This window comes from Musca vetustissima, unplaced genomic scaffold (genome assembly GCF_032173495.1).
Source record: "Musca vetustissima isolate MV318-11 ecotype Yass unplaced genomic scaffold, APGP_CSIRO_Mvet_v1 utg10137, whole genome shotgun sequence".
Classification (NCBI taxonomy): Eukaryota; Metazoa; Arthropoda; class Insecta; order Diptera; family Muscidae; genus Musca; species Musca vetustissima.
This window is the reverse complement of record NW_026880745.1, coordinates 132794-151496: the sequence shown is the minus strand read 5'-3', so window position 1 is coordinate 151496 and position 18703 is coordinate 132794. Positions and strand designations below refer to the sequence as shown.

General features: G+C 32.8%; 1 protein-coding gene across 1 annotated transcript in view; it reads right to left on the bottom strand.

The window, feature by feature from the left end:
- Positions 1–18703, bottom strand: part of LOC133326568 (uncharacterized) — a gene marked incomplete at its 3' end in the record, with an annotated part of 227183 nt that overhangs the window by 160537 nt on the left and 47943 nt on the right. The gene's annotated exons all lie outside the window — the stretch shown is intronic.

Genomic DNA, 18703 nt, shown 5'->3' with positions numbered 1-18703 from the left:
TTTTGAATTTTTATCCTGCTCTGGTTGGTATTTCGCGATTAAAATATTGACAGCAAGAAAAGACTAAGACTTGAATAAACCTTGGGTGATTTGTTACCAAACACGACTACAAAATACGAAATTACAGGGAATTCGGTTGAAAAACATGCTCAAATTGGGGGTACCGTTATATTGGGGCTACCGGAAAAAGTGGACCTATATTTATAATTTTTCGTGGAAAGATTTGGTACTCAATAGGAACCCAATGTACCAAATTTCATGGAAAAAACGCGCTTAAGAACTCGAAAATACCGAAAATGTGGACTATGCCAAAACGTAAATCGATATAGCTCATCTTCGAACTTGGCCTGCCTACAGACAAACGACAACCCTATGCAAAATTTCAGCACCCTATCTCAATTCCTTCAGAAGATATGATGATTACAACAGACGGGCGGACTTGGCTAGATCGTCTTAGAATTTTACCCTGATCAAGAGGGTCGGAAATGAATATGAGTTACAAACGGAATGACAAAATTAATATACCCTCCATACTATTGTGGAGGGTATACAAATGGCATTGGTACACTGAGATGTTTTTGCTATAAAAATCCGACCCCCTGAAAATTTTTGAATCTAGGTTGTACAAAGTTTGGTGCAAATCGGTTCGCATGATTTTATACAATTAATTTGTAGCACAAATTACCCATTTTGTGTGGGGAAGTACCAGAAGGAGTGGACCGATATTCACCACCTTCGAACTTGAACTAACTTTAGTAGTTAGTTCAAAGTATAGATGAAATCGGTTACGGTTACGGTTATCGTGCGCACCAGCCGGCCAGACAGACAGATGGACGGACAATTGTAAATCGACTACAAATTGTTTGAAATGTCATATCAAAGTATATATAGCCATAAGGCTGAGAGTAAAAATAAATCAAATTAAACATTTTTTTTCATTTTCTGTTTCTTAGACTTTTTTTTTAATTTATATTTTCTTCCCACTTCGAAACCCAATTACAAACAATTTTATCAATTTGTTTTAGGCAAGATTTCTGTACGGGTATATACGTATGCATGTCTGCTATATCATTTTAGGCAAATAATACATCTTCTATTGAAAATTTCCAGAGCTAATGTTTGCCTTGGTGTGTCTTACAATAATTGACCTACTCTGTGGCCCTTGGGGTTTAACGGTATTTTCTTCGTCTCTCACATACCCATTATATATGGGACAAAGTGGACAAGTTCTGTTTATGGCCAACATACAAAAAGAATACATTTTTGTTTTTAAATATCAAATACCCCTGTTGTGCTTGTGGTGTTAGGTCATTAGGAAATAGAGCGGAGCGGGTTAAGAAGGCTATACAAATATTTGAATTACATCAATAGACGTCTATACAAGCACACAATTTACAACATTGAAATACAAGACTAAAAGCTAATTTTTTTCTTTCAATAATTTTTCACGTATTAATAATTTTATGTAATGAACTAATACAAATATATGTTTTATATACATATATTTAATATTAAATATGAGAGAGGTAGGATTATGATGATGAATATTAGTTTTTTGAGAGGTTGGGAATTTATTATTATGCAACACATACACTTTTTGCAATATATTTTTTGTTAGGATAGGGACTATTATCGGCATTATTGATGCTGATGCTGCTGCTGTTGTTGTTATCGATGATTGTTGTGGCCGAACTGTTGTTGTTACTGCTGATTTTGTGGCCATTGCTGTCGTTGTTGTTGTTATTATTGTTGGTTTCAGTAATGATGCCATTGCTGCTGATGTTGTTGTTACTGCTGCCGCTATTTAAGTGATTATGATGACCACAACGTATAAAAATAAAACCATCATTACTCAGTGACGTTGCCGATTTGCCATTTGAATGATGATTCGACGAATGATTGTGATGACGTTTAAGGGGAAATTTAAACATAATGTTGCTGTTGTTCGGCTTTATTTATAACTAACTAAACAATTACTCACTACAACAAATACAAACAAACAAACAGAACATAAAAATACAATATCGAAAATTAGAATAGTAGAAAGAAAGGAAATTAGATGTATAATCGATACACGAATAATGTACAAGAAATAATAAGAAGAAAATTAGAAAGGCTGTCTAGGATGAGTTTATGAGCAATATAATTTAGTTTTAACCCTTGAATGAAAAAAAACCACAGGCACTTTATTTAAGTCTTCTAACAGGTCAAAATGTTGAGACCTTTTGGGGGAGACACCAGAAAGAGTGGACCGATGAAGTCCATTTTTGTCATATATATACATATATCGATATGGCAAAAAATTACAATGCGCAATGTGTTTAAAGCAAATTGGTTAACAACCAGACAGATTGGCAGACACCAAATTGTCGAAAACAGATTTGGTACAAAGATACTTGGGACTTATAACCTATATTTTGGTTAGATATATCCGACAAAAGATCGAAGAATTTTAGGGTCCATAATATAATATTGCCCTTGAATGGAATCGTATTAAATAAATCATGTAAATAGAAGCTAAAATCTATTGGGACTTTTATATGTTGGCTATGATCTGATATATTACAGCCAAAAGAAAACGTATATCAAATTTTATGCCAGAAAGAAAGGTTATTATCTAACATTCTCAAAATCAGTGTTCTTATATGGTGGGTATATTTTCTACCCAATGGGAAACCAAAATAAATAATTAAATCCAATTCCATTTGAAAACAACTCCCTAAAATACCTAATAATAGACGGTATTCCCGAATCTTGGGAAAATATTTATAATATGAAAATGTCGTTAAAATCGAAGAAATGATCAAAGTTGCCCGGCATGTTAACAGTCATAACATCGCGCAGGAGCTAAAACTCGACCATAAAACACAAAGGATTCAAAAAAATCCATGTTTGGGTGAGACAGCAATTAAGAGAAAAAAATAGGATGGATCGAATTTCCATCTGCGAAGCCGGAATGAGATTGACCCATTTCTTAAACGGATGGTGATGAGAAAGGGATCACATACGATAACCCTGTGCCAAAACGATCGTGGTCAAAGATCGGTTAAGCACCTCAAACGGTGGCCAAATCAGGACTAACGGTCAGGAAGGTTCTGCTATGCATTTGGTAGGACTGGAAGGGGATTATTTATTATGGCGAAACGCTAAATTCTGATTTCTATTGTCAAAAACTGGACCGTTTGAAGATAGCAATTGACCTGAATTGGCCAACCAGAGAGTTGTCGTGTTCCACTAGGACAACGCTAGGCCACAAACATCTACAGTGACTCGCCAGAAACTTCGGGAGCTTGGTTGGGAAGTTTTAATGCATCCACCATACAGTCCGGGCATGGCACCAAGCGATTATCATATTTTTCTTGCATTGCAAAATTTCTTTAATGGTAAACAATTGGTATCTAGGGATGATTGTGAAAATCGACTACTAGAGTTTATGCAAATAGAGGGCAGGACTTCTATGAGAGAGGCAGTATGAAGTTTAATGGGTAAACTAGGGTATATTTGGAACAAATCGGATATTCCGAAGTATGTCAAATAAATACCTATAGTTCATATAAAAATAAGGGATTTTTCCCCCCAACCTAATATTTGGTATGTAGATTTTCTATACAATGAGAACTTTTCATACCCAAATTACAGCTATTTCGGTGGAGAAAACTGCCCAAAATACCGAATAATCGAGGGTACCGTATATGGGAGCTACCCTGAAACTTTGACCAGTATTTATAATTTTCTGGAATAATGATTTTGTACCCAATTACAACATAAAGTATTAAATTATAGTCGACAGTTGAGAAACGTACTTAAAATCCCAAAATATTCGGATGTATCGGAGCTATCCTAAATAGTGGACCAATATTGATCATTTTTGGTTGGGAGATTTACTACATGAACATAAAATGACAATTCGGTGGAAAGACGTGTCTAAACTCACCTAAAAAACCAAATTACAGTCAATTCGGATAAGAAACATACCCAAAATATATCCTAAAAAAAATTGGGCCCAATATTGAAATTTTTTGTGTAGTAGCCAAATTAAAGTCTATTCGGTGGAAACGCCTCTCTAATACACCTTCGATATATAGATCGATTTTCCACAGGTCTCCGATACATATGAAAATTCTATAGTTCTCAAGGTCGATTTTCCATAAGTCCATATAGGACCTTATTTGCGATAAAATTCAAAACAGTTTCAGTTCGGTATTTGAAAAATGTCACTTCGTATGATGACAGTCACTTGGGTCAAGTTCATCGATTTTCAGTCAGTCTCTATGGAGATCTATTGACCTAATTTGTTTGGCCAAGGACATATATTTGAATTGAAAATAGATTTTGGAAATTCTCGATATATTTATAATACATTTATAATACATTATGTCAAGGTGCGGAATATTTATGTTCGGATTAACCTGATACTACACTAATGTGAGGGATCTCCATTTGTTATTTTATGAGATGTTTTTTCAATGTACCACAAGTGGCATGTCACCCTCATTTATTTTATTGGGCAATAAGACAATGTGTCACGTGCCAAAGTTAAAAAAATCCATAGACAAACTAGACACATGGACGATCCAAAAATTTTCTTTAGATTCTTCGGATAAGTTATTGCGAAAATTATATTGGAATGTAGTGACGAATGACCACAGATTTCTACGTTGGGACGTAGCTTTACAAGGTTTTTTATTACCATATAAATATATTTTTCTTCAGCCAAATTCTTGTCCGTCCGTGTATCTATGTGAATGTGTTTTCTTTTAGCATTCAAGGGTTAAACACAAATTTGCCGGAAAAATATAATAAAGCCACATCGCATCATAGTCTAGCAAAAAAAAAAATTGTTCACAACAAATATATAAAACTATGAAATATTAGGCAAGTTGCCAAAAAATTATTTCTTGAACTTTAAACAAAATAGATAAATTAAAAGAAGAAGGGATAGGAAAAAATATTTTTTACAAGAAAACAGCTAAAATAAATTAAAACAAAAACATTAGAAATTGCAACACAGTTTTTTCGCTTAAGAGGGAGGTTTGTTGTTGTTGCTGTTTTTTTGTGACAAAAATATTTTTCGTTCTATATTAAGAAACACATTTAAAGCATATACAAATTTGTTTTTGTTATATTACTATTTAGTTTTTTTTTTTTAATATTTTTAAAGTCCACATAAATGTCATTTACAAAACATAGCATAATATTTTAGGATTTGTTTTTTTGCAATTTGTATATATTTTTATTTATTTATTATTTATTTTTTTTGTTCAAAACACCAAGTAGCAAACATTTTATTTTGTGATATTTTAAGCCAGGCAAACAAAAAATAAAATCACCATAAAAATATTTTAAAAATAAAACACTTTAATTTGTCGTTGCAATAAATCTGCGTTGCCAAATTCCCCAATAGGAATTTTTCTATTTTTTTAGTTTTATTTTTTGTGTTCCATATAATTACTTAAATACAAAAATAGCACTATATGCCGCGCTAATTTAAAATTTTTCTTTACGAGGAGACAATAACGTTTTAAACTTAAATCGTTGGACGATATTTATCACATTTGCACGTTGTATTTCGTTTTTTGTTTCTTTCTTATTATTTTTTTCTTGTCATTCGAAGTAAAATATGTTGGAGTAGCTGTCAGTAGCCGCAACAGTAGTAGTAGTTGTTGTAGTAGCAACAAGAAGCAGCAACATTTGCGATCGTTTCGGACTAAACAACTAAACCGATGAAAATCGTAAAAATAACTAAAATCGTATACAAAAAATAACAAAACTAAAATCTTCAACACTAAATAAAAACAGAAAATAAAGTGTGAGAGAGGGAGAAAAAGAGATCAGCTGCGTAGCTGACGCCTTTAACACAGGCATGCTTACCCATATACGCTACCGTAACTGAGGGTCGACTGATAAACGCATTTTCTCTTTCTTTCTCTTTACGTCAGTCGTTTTTAATGGTGAATTCTCAGTTATGCTTGCACACACTTGCTCTCAATTTAATTTTGCCCAACACTGCTTTAACACGACGCGACTAAATGGTGCTGAACATAACCCATCGTCGTTTGGGAGAGCCCCCGCTAAAAACAAATGTAGGCAAAAAAAATAATCAAAACATTAAAACACATCACACATCGGCAACAGACACCATTGGCAACAATAGCAACAACAACAATTAAAATCTATCTCAATGTTTGGGGGGTTTGCTGCACGATCGATTGATCGTCAACAACCAACCCCCCACACACAAGCACAACACTCAGAGCATTAAAGAAAACTAAACAAAAGAGAGTGGGAGAGCAAACTAAATGTATCTCAAGTGTACCACTTGATGCGCGCGCATTTAGAGATCTTTAAAAAGATTGTGGAAAAGAAAAGTGTTGCCTACTTATGCATTATGAGAAAATCGCAAATACGACTATAAATCGCTAATACGATATAAAATCACTGAATTTAAGTACACTACATATCACATATTGAGAATGAAGGAAAGTTGGGATGAACAGATTATCAGAAGAAATTAAAAAGAATCGAAAATAAAATTGTTTTATAAATGTCTCTAAAGGACGCAGAACAACGATATGCACATTTGTTTGCAGAAAATATAAAAAATACACCTAAATCTCTATTATATATGATAAACCCTTTTGCCAATTTTATTTGATATAAACTCCTCCTCGAAGTCAGATTATCTAATTTTATTATCATGTTTTGGTATAGGTCCCATAGTGAATTTTTTCGATAGTTTGAAGTTTGAAGGTGATCTTCTGAAGAGAAATGTGATTTTAATGTGCCAAACGGTACTCTATTATTACAACCATTTTATTTGTCACACCTCAAATTATTCGGCAGAGACTCAGAAGGAAATTCAATCGGGCTGTCTGCTGATTTTACTCCTAGGATGTATTCAAATGGTATTAAATAATATTATCCCACTTTTGGCATACCCTATTTTTCAACACTTTTGAAGTTTGAACCCAGTTTCAGCAGTAAATTTTCCATATAGGTATATACTTTTTATACTTTTGTGTGTGTTTTTGTGTGGGGTCTAACCCCACTTTTTTGAAGAACCAAGGAAATATAATATTTCTAACCAATACAGTATGCCAGTTTTTCTGCGAATAAAGACAGAACGTTTTCAATGGGTCACGACCCATTTTAAATATTTCTAGGGTCGTATACACATTTTCTAATTTTTTCTAATCTAAATATCTGTAATTTGGTATTTCGTTCTGTCAAACATCCGACCAATTTATGATATTTTGAAACTTCGCCTCATGGTATTTTTTTCGATTTAGTCATAAATTGGTCCAATCGAATTGAAAAAAAAACGCTGCAAAAAATCTTCCAATCGATTGAAAATAACATTTGATTTAAAATACAAATTTGAGAGCTGCTACATGTATTTCATGCCTTTTTTAAGAAACTTTTACATTTTCTTCACAAAGACGTTCGATCATGTGTACGTCACAAATAGATGCAATTAACACATGAACATTCTCATGCGATCTTTTATCGATTGCTCGGGAAGCAAGCAAGAGAAGATGAATAATTTTCTCCAAGACGACACAAAAAAAGTTAATATCTTATATTGTGCCCTATACAGTAATCCCCTTCGGGCTTGGTCCGAATCCAAGAGCTCCTGTTTCGATTTGTCTTTGATTTCATTTCATCGGTATCTTTAGCATTGCGAAGTAGAAAAAAACCAGTGTGCACCATGTCGATTTTATTTTTGGCCAAAAACTCAGGCACAAGCATCGATGTGTGATCAGGTGAGCTATCATGGTGAAAAATCCATGACGAATTGGTTCACCCAAGCAGAGATTAAATTCACAGTTGTATTCCTTACTGATCGTATGACCGTGTGGTCGTATGCGCCTTGCAACCGAGGTAACCTTCTCACTTGACCAAACTTGACATGATTTTTCCGGTCTCGGTCTCTATGGTTTCTATGTCATAACCATACACCCATGATTTATTTTTATGACCTTTTTTGCGTGATCTGGTTCAACGTTGATCTGAACGATGTCCATGCTTGTTTTGGTTCCAAATTGATAAATTTTGGAATAATCTTCTTGAAACATCCGTAAAAATTGATAGAGTCGACGATCATCCAAAATTCTCCATTCGACCAGTAGAGGATCGTCACTGACATGTTCTTAAACAGGTTATTCCACAATTAAACTTGTGTCCTGATCATAGCAGACACACCAAACGCCATAATCAATATTTTAAATCCTTGTGTATTTAATTTCATTTTTACACACAACGGAATAAAAAAATTTAAAAAAGGCCAAAACACGACTAACTTTTTTATCTCTTAAAAATAAACTGACAAATCAAAATTGCTGATATTACCAATATGTATAAGAGACATTTGTAGAAAAAATAAAAAAATTGAAAATAACAGTTATTTTATGTATAGAACATACATTTTTTCATACCAGTCCCCTTAAAAAATCACTAAATTGTCATCACTGTTTCAAAGTGGTAGCTTTGTGACTAACATAAGATGACCGAATGTAACGAATCAATAACAATTGAAATTGTTTTGTATTATGTTTCAAAAAACATTATAAGCAAATAAATGTCATTGTAATTGAATGATTTCGAATACAATATTTGGTCATTAATTATATATTTTAACAGAAAGAAAATAAATAAAAAATATTTCCTAACCATAAATGTACAAATGAAGAAAGTTCGTTTTATTAGAAAATAGAAAAAAGTGTTTGAGAATAAATAAAACACTTTCATTTTGTTCATACACATTTGTAATTATTTTTAGATAGGTAGTTTTTTTTTGTTTATATTAAAAAACGATACAAGTTGAATGAACTTAAATAGGTGTTTTTTTTTATAAATCAACAAGAGACTAGGTATTTGTTTTAGACAAATTGATACAATTATCAATAGAAGCAAGAATTCTAATTATAATCAAAAATACGAGGTATGATAAAAAAATATATTTATTTTTATACAAATGTATGATACATATATTTATATGTATAAACATAATATTTAGCGTTTTGGTCTCACACTTTGACTCAAATGTTTATTTTTTGTTTGCCCATAAAATGTCAAATTTGCACACTCTTTATTTTGTGTTCACATTACACTAAAATATTTGACACATTTTGTTTGCTCAAACAATGAGCAAATAGTGTCAAATAATGAAATGGGAAAACATGTTTGACGCGTGGTCACATTGGATAATATATTTGCACCATGAAACATTTTGATCAAATTGTCAGAAAGGATAAATTTATTTGTCAGCGAATATTGAGAGAAATTATGGCCAACTTCGATTATTTTTTAAATCCTGTCGGAATCAGCTTATATATTAAATCGGATGTAACGTATATATGGAGGCTGTAGCTAGATCTTGCCAGGATTTGAATTATGAATGAAACAATTTGCCATTAAGTTCAGGCGTACCGAACATTTTAATAACCACCACCAAATTAGATCACATTTGGTAATAAAATTCGGATTGTACCAAATGGGGCGAGACCTTTATATGGAGAATATGTCAAAACTCCATGTTTGTCTAGACCATATGTCGATATTTGAAAATTGTATGTGACGAGATAATTTACCATCTGAGAAACCGAAATACAAAATAAAGGGTTTTAGTTAATATCGCTTGAAAATATATTTAAAACCTACAACAGATCGAAAATCGGGCTACATACACACAAATGTTGACCTATATTGAACATTGCGAGGCGGTGTCTTCCCCAAAAAGAATTCGAATTACCAATATTAAGCTTATTCGGTTTGAAAGCGTACCTAGGGCCTGAAATTATGTTTTCCACTCATAAAAAAATGCCATATTTTATTGGATAAAGTGTCAAAAATGTTTTATTTTCAAACGAAATGACGAAATTCCAATAATATAAATGCCAACACAATGAATTAATCAGCTGTCATTTTCCATTGTTTGCCCGTACAAAAATATTGTAAGGTCAAATAAATGTTTGCCCAAAAATAAGGCAAATATTCGCTAGTCGGTGTTCACATTGTGGATACTTTACGCAAAATTTTGTTTACTGTTAAAAAAATTTGTTTGCCCAAAATCAGCTGTTTTTATGTTTGCCATTGAAAATATTTTGTGGTCAGATTATGGCAAAGAAATATTTGACACATTTCGTCAAATATTTGCCTAGTGTGACCTTACCCTTAGTAGTGTTCTGATGTGTTATTTGATTTTTTACAATAAGGATTACTACAATGGACTGAGTCCCAGTGACTTTTCCCTTTTCCCTAAACATATGACAGAGATGAAAAGAAAGCGTTCTCCTACGATTGAGGATATATAGAAAAATTGAAATCGTTTTTCAAGGATCGGAAGTAACGCTGACATAAGTGTATTATATCTGAGGAGGGTTACGTACTTATTATTAACGATTTTTGATCAGACTTACTATGTTGCAATACTATACACAATGAACAATTGTTGGATACGAAATTGTGGTTTAACACTATATTGCCGAAGGCGGTCATTTTGGCCGTTTTTCAATTTCATGTACAAAAATGACATTTTTTTATATTTGGTGACTTTTTGTGCAACATAGAATTACGTTTATTATAAAAAAGTCGCCAAATTTATAAAAAAAAATTGTCATTATATGCACAGTTATTTTTGTACTTGAAATTGAAAGATGATCAAAATGACCGCCTTCGGCAATCTAGTGTTATAAAGAATTATATAAATTGTACTTTTCAGATTGATATTACAGTTAAAAGAATGTTGCAAACAAGTCCAAGATTCAAATTTGACTTCTTAGAATTGAAATCATCAGACGTATTCTCTTGTGGCCATCCCTACAGATTCCTGCCCCGCCAATTCGTCTGCCACCAGTTAAGTTGACACATTGACAAAACGATTCATTTAAATAATAATTGTATGTGTACACAACATACATATATATTTTTATCTTAATTACATATTTTCTATTTAAGACAATTTTTCGAAATGTCAAAGAGAGAAAATACGGATGTACACATTTTTGTTATTTTATTTTTTACACAAAAAAAAACAAAAAAACAAAATGTGTTGGATATTCGATAATTTGAATACAACGAATTCATTGTACAATGATGATGATGATGATTTGGCCAAGTATGAACGAACGTATGTGTTTGTTTAAGAAGAAATGTCCAACCAGCCATCCATCCATCTATCCATTCCTCATGAAATTTGTTTATTTATTTATATTTATAATTGTTGTTGCCGTTTGTATGTATATGTGCCGTCTACGAATATGGGTAATTTTAAAAGCTCTTGCTTTTTTTGTTTTCTTTTGTGGTAATATTTTTTTAGTTTAAATTTTCTTTATGTGTTTTCTAATTAGGTGTGGAAAATATCTATGTGGTTGGCTACAGGTTTTCGCTTTTTGCCGCTTTGCATTTTAGTACTTATAAATTTAATTATGGGGCAGATATTTCATTTGCTTTGTGAATCAACACCTTTGCTGTTGAGGTTTTGTCATTTGCATAACAAAAAATTGGTATAACAAAAAAATTTTTTTTTAATTACATTTCAATTACATTCGACCTGTTCCAGTACTTTTTTAATAGTAAAGCTAGTAAAAGGGAAACATTTCAAAATTGCTCTCTGAGTATAAAATAATTTGAAAAGTTCGGGAACGTAAATCTAGCAAATATGCCAAAATTAGATGGCAATACTTCAAAATCAACATAACAGCCAATCAGAAGTTAACATTCCTCTTAACCAAACTTCAGTGTTGGAATGTTAGGTTGTTTTTTTTTTCTTGTAAAAAAAAATAAGGAGAGCGGCGTCCAATATCAAGATTGACTCTGATATTCCTTTATAAATTAACATTTCATACATGGTACAATTATAAAAGGTAACAGCAAATCCCAGCTGATTTGATTCCAACGTAATACTAGTGTCAATATGAATTTGACAAATTATGTTTTTAAAAATCACCCAACAGGAAAATTGGGAACGCATACAATTTGAAATTGTTCTTTATTAAATGTGCTCCTGTATTCAATTTACTCAATCTGCCTGCTGGGAAAGTTTGAGGAAGCAAATCTTTATTCAAGGAATAACTCGCTATTCCCAGCATTTTCATATGTGTTACACATATATATGGCAATGGCTCAATTATAGGAAAGATGTGGAAGCGATAGAAATATAAATTTGATCGATTTTCATTCATGTTTTTCAATTTTTATTTTGAGGATTCGAAAATATTTCATTTTCAAAATAAAAATAATTTGATGATAATTTGTTTATTTGTTTACATTTTCTGTCAAATGAGTTGACACTAGTAGAACTTACAAAAACAAATTTCCATGTGGTTGTTGTATCGTTTTTTGTACAACAACACTTGCTGTTACCTTCTATTATTATACCATGCATTTCATACAAAACCAACTTAACAGGTCAGACCTGAATCCTCATACGTTTTCCCCCTTTAAGCCTCTATTAACACTAGATTGCCGAAGGCAGTCATTTTGACTGTTTTTCAATTTCAAGTACAAAAACAGTTGTGTATATTATGACCCAGCTTTTTAAAATTTGGTGACTTTTTGTACCACATAGAACTACGTTTATTAATCATAGTAGCTGCTTCCTCCCCTCTTTCATTCCCCGTATTCACATGTGCTATACCTATATTTCCTAAAAGCGGTCATTTTGACCTTTTTGAAATATTAAATAATCAAACTACTTTTATTATTGTATAAAGTAAATTTCTTATATGACCAGATCGGTACAACAACATCGAAACCCGTTTGCTACTCTAGAAACACATATGAACACACAAATCGGGAAAAATAAATTTTATATTTCCAGTCGACTTCACTCTTCGAGTAAAGACTTCCTCTTTTTTCGAACATTTTGTCCGCGCTCTTATTTTTCAAAAGGGGAAACTCGAGAGCCCTACCACCGAAAACAAATAATAACAACGTTTTGTATGATTGTAAATATTGTAAAAAATATTAAAAAAATAGTTTAAAAAAATTTCTTTACACAATAAAATTTTTTTCAGAATGAAGTCATTTTGACCGATTTTAGGCAATATAGGTATATACAAAATGCCCGTCTTTCTAGTGTTAATTGAGTTTGGTTTCGATGTATTTTTGAGAATATTATACGTTTTTGTGGCCACAACTATTAACTACGAACTATTGGTCCTAAAACCACCATTTAGTATAGCAATCATCGTATCTCCATGTAACTATTTGTCCGTCTATATATCCATAATAAAGGACGAAACACATAAGAGGACTTCCAATGATACATAAGAGGACGAATCATATAGAATGAAATTTATTCGGACTTCGAAGAAAATTATCATCTATTCCTTCAGCAAAACCAATAGTATTAATAATCGACCAAAAATGTTCGAGGGGTTTTGAAAAATGAACGAAACATGGATCTATGCATATGAATCCGAAATTAAATAACAATAGGTTTGTATTTCAGTGGGTCTTGATAGACAATCTAAAAAAAACGTGTCATGTAGCGACTGTTCCGCTAAATTTGTGATAGGAAACTTTTACAACCAATAAGAATCCAAAATATTAAATTAGAGACAATTCGATTCGATTTACAAAAATCTTCGGCGTAGACAATATCGGTCTTTGCCTTGAGGCAATATCGATCAGTTTTGGAAGTAATCTAATTTAGTTAGAACCAGTGAGCAGTATAGTCGTACAGAGGCCGACCATATAATACCCTACATAACATCCACTGTGCTTTAAGTTCCTGCGGATCTATATACAGATCCTGGATAATATTACGCGATATTTGCACTCTCTTCGATCAGTTTGGAAGTAATCTAATTTAATTAGAACCAGTGAGTGGAGCAGTATAGTCGGACAGGGACCGACCATATAATACCCTACAGAACATCCACTGTGCTTTATGTTCCTGCGGATCTATATGCAGATCCTGGATAATATTACGCGATATTTGCACTCTCTTGGTCGATTAGAGGACAACAGCACCTCATCAGGACATCCATTCGAATTAGTTGGTCAGGTCACCTTCAACATGGAAAATTTGTGATAATCGGCTGATAATTGTGATGTCTAAAGCGTTTAGAAAAAAAAAAACCTTTCGGTTCATTTCATCCCCGAAATACGATCTGAGCATCATCGAAAAATACAGACGTCTTCATAACCATCATCCCTACATTTCCGCCCTCTAGTGTGGTAATGATAATACTAAACAATATCAGAATACGTAGTAGACCACCTTTAAGGGAACCCCCATTCTCGATATTAATTTTTCAAGATTTTCATCAATACCAATGCTTGTTAAGGTTTGTAACTTTGCACATATATATTTGAAGATTTAAAAAGGAAGAAAAATAATTTACAAAAATTTTTTGTTGTTTTTCTGTTGTTGTTGTTTGTAATTAAAGATAAGTCCTTATTTTTGATGGCGGGCATGATAACTCCTCACTGGAACATCGGAATCCGAAAATTCCAACGGTGTTAGAAAGAGTACATGTCTGGCTCTCGTATGAACTAGGATTATTGACTTCGCTCTAAAATTAACAAAATGGCGGACCTTTGAAAAAATATTTTTGGAAAATCGCCGATTTTTGACCAAAACCCAAGTTAAAAAGTAAGGAAGATCTTCACCGATTGGCTTTATCCTACGCTTTATCCTACGATAGCTATACACTCACAGAGAAACGTGTAAAAATTTGGAGTCGATTGGTTTATTAGTTTTTATGTTATCGTGTCCGCCATTCGCAAAAGTGAAAAACGCGTTTAAAGTTTTAGAAGCCCTTTAGCCGTCACTTGATGCTGACACAATAAATCGGCTATATCTTCAAGAGTTCTTGAGATTTACACTTGAAATTTTGTAGGGACACTCTAGAACTAGAATAGATTCGAATGACATCAAATTTTTGACACCGAGAATGTGGGGGTCCCCTTAATATTTATGTATAACTGACCTATCCGAGAACATATACTAAGATAATTGATATCAATTTAAAAGCCAATCACTCCTCTTGGGTATAGTATCAACTTTTCCGGTCTATATTCTTCAGGAGTAAATATATAACCCATAATCAAGTATGTTCCACGATCGTAATGCAATTTTCAAACTAGAGTGTCTGAATTGTTGTATTTCGTTTTGTTCTGACAACAATTTAACATGACATAGCCCTCATATAAAAGTCCGATTAGAATTTAGGTATTTTGAGTGATGGTTTACCCTCCGAATCGGCCGAAATAAACGATAAATTTATTTCTCTTTTTCAGGGTAATTGCCAAACCGGGAAATGATGTAGTTTTGAGAATGTTTTCAAAATTGAATCAGCTTTAAGAAATGCAGAATATACACATAAAAATTCCCCTAACCACCCTCGTTAAATGTGTAGCTAAAATTTTGAATAGATAGCTTGTGATGTGTGAATATCTTTCGTTGATTATTTTTTTTTTCAAAATCTATTTTTGCAATTGTTGTTGGCTGGCTGTTTTAATTATTAGCACAACGACGAATTGTTTCATCTCAAACTATGTGGGACTGAAGATACGAAGTCGCCTGACGGATCGTTTAAGTGGCGTTTTTTGCTGGTATTTCAGTGAAATGTTTGAAATGCGGAAGACTTTCGTTTTAGAAGTGTAGCGTCGCATCACCAATTGTTTGAATGGAGGATAATGAATGTGTACGTCCATATGCCAAGTTTTCTATTATTTTTTCGTTTCTTTTCGTATTTTGTCAGTAATTTAAGTGGGTGCTTTTAGGCGTTTGTGAAAAAAATAAAACAATGAAAACATAAGGTAGAAAAAAGTTGGAGAAGAAAACCAAAAAAAAAAAAAAAAACATTGTGCTATTTACAATTGGAATTTTTTCGTGTGTGATTCTTTGTTGTTGTCTTGTGGCCATACCAAAATAGATTAATTAATGATAGACAGGCGTCTGGTATCAGCAGAAATCAAACTAAAAATGGGTTAATAGGTATTTTGGCAAACGTTTTCAATAGACCAAGACAGACAGTGCAGGCAATAAGTAGTAAAAAAATATATTCGCTTTTTTAATTCAACAACTGTTTTGGGATTTAGAAAAAAAGAAAGGGAATCTCTTGTGATGCGAACAAATGTTGGGTGCAAATTGAAATCCATTACTCTGTGCCTAATTAAAGCCATGTTGGCATACCTGTGGAAAATACCAAACCAAATAAAAACAATACCATCATTGTGTTTTGGGTCCAATTTTCAATATATTTGTAAGTGTAAATGTTCCTTAAAATTGCTTTTCTTTTCGAAATTTGTCACTCGACTTTGTCAATGATGGATGAAAATTGTTTGCATATCGTATTTATTTTCTCCCAAAGCAAGATGTCATCAATTATAGAATAGTTTTTTTTTTTTTTTTTTGAAAATTTGTCGGCAAATCGTCTTCCATCTTTCCGTTTCTATTCTTTTTGAATTTGGGCCAATAAACTAAGAACCCAAATCCGGCAAGTAGCCAACGGAGAACAAAAAAGAAAACAAATAAACACAAAAAATGACAACAAATTTTGAGAAACTAAATTGACGTAATTGAATTTTTTTTCAAAAATTTGTTGTCGCCGAAAAAAATCGTGTGAGTAAATCAAAACAAATACCGCGAACAATAACAAAATATTATAAAAAAAAAAGTTGGCAAACAGTCATCGTCATTTTCATCATTAATCTATATGTTGGGGGTTTGTGCATCCGAATCATCAAACTGCAGCGGGTAATTAATGATTTAATTAAATGTAATAAAAAATCAACATCGAACGAAGAAAACAAAATAAATAAATCAAAGATGATGATGATGAAAAGAATCAATGAATCATCAAAGAAGACGAAGAAGAAAACGATCAAGGCAAATAATGGGTAAATAGATTTTATGAGGCTTTGTTCTGAATTTATTTACTCAGTGGGATATGAAGATTAGTACATATTTTAATAATATTAAAATTTGGATATTATGGAATAGAGCAGTATACCCGGACGGGGCCGACGATACGATACCCTACACAACTACCACTGCGGATCTATATTTCGAGCATGGGAGTTATTTCGCTTAAGGGAACCACCCCCCCATTCACGATTTTAATTTTTCGAGATTTTCAATGGGATGGTAAATCAATACAAATGCTTGTTAATGTTTGTAACTTTGCACATATATATTTGAAGATTTAAAAGAGAAGAAAAATAATTTACAAAAAATTGTTGTTGTTTTGTTGTTGTTTTTTGTAATTAAAGGAAAGTCCTTATTTTTGGTGGCGGACATGATAACACCCCACTGGAACATCGGAATCCGAAAATTCCAACGGTGTTAGAAAGAGCACATGTATGTCTCTCGTATGAACTAGGATTATTGACTTCGCTCTATTATTAACAAAATGGCGGACCTTTGAAAAAATATTTTTACCAAACACCAAGTTAAAAAATGAGGAACATCTTCACCGATTGGCTTTATCCTAGTTCATACGATAGCTATACACTCACAGAGAAACGTGTAAAAAATTGGAATCGATTGGGTCATTAGTTTTTGAGTTATCGTGCCCGCCATTCACAAAAGAGAAAGACGCGTTAAAAGTTTGAGAAGCCCTTCAGCCGTCACTTGATGCTGACACAATAAATCGGCTATATCTTCAAGAGTTCTTGAGATTTTCTCTTGAAATTTGGTAGGGGCATTCTTGAATTAGTGTAGATTCGAATTAAATCAAAAAAAATGTTGACCCCGAGAATGGGGGATCCCCTTAATCGATCAGTAGTTAACAGCTACTCTGCGGCATCTTTCCAAATCAAGTTCTCCCGAAGTTAAACAGTGCACCATAAGATTAAAGTGTTGTTATTTTACCCAAAAAAAAAAATTTGGTTACTTAGACCCGTTAAAATTGAGAAACCCCTTCGTACTTTTCATCAACGAGATATCATCTGATCATCGACAATTATAAGTGCCGTCTCCTAGCCATCAGCGATACATTCCCGCCCTCTATTAAAAATATCAGAATACGTAGACACCAGTAAGTAAAGCTACCACATCAGACTGTATACATCACTATAAGTGTTATCAATTTAAAGGTCTATCACTCCTCTTGGATATACTTTCAACTTCTCGGTTCAATGTCCTTCAAGAGTAAATATATACATCATAGTATAATTTTTTTTTTTTAATTTTTCACACACAAGTCCGAGTCCATTTGACCCGCTAATTAAATATTGGCCGATTTTCATCAAAATATTCATGGTCATTATTTGGACCGATTCCCTTCATCGTGTAAAATTTCGTGGTGTTTGGGACATAATTGTTTCAGTATTTCATTTTTCTTCAAAGTAAATCGTAAATCAAAATCGTCAGAGGTCACAATTCATGGATATGCCATGTGTTTTCTCCTGTTACTCATTTTGGAATTACAGGACTTAGGAATCATCGTCATCTTATTCGATTACTCTTTGTTTACGTTTCGCCTAACATTGTTTTTAATTCCAGTTAAATAGATAATTAGTCAGCAGTTGCCTGTCCTAGAAAATGGGGAAGCCATCTATCATTGTTTGGAAACAACGAATCCTTTGATTGGTGCATTGGTTGGTTGGTGTCTCTGCTTATTTAATGTTGCAATTTTACTCTGAATGGCGCTATCTCTCGTTTCTTCGACAAATCTAATAATGTGGCGACTGTTTCGCTTGAACAACGTAAAATTGTCAAATCGGAGGGGTACACCATAATTTGTAA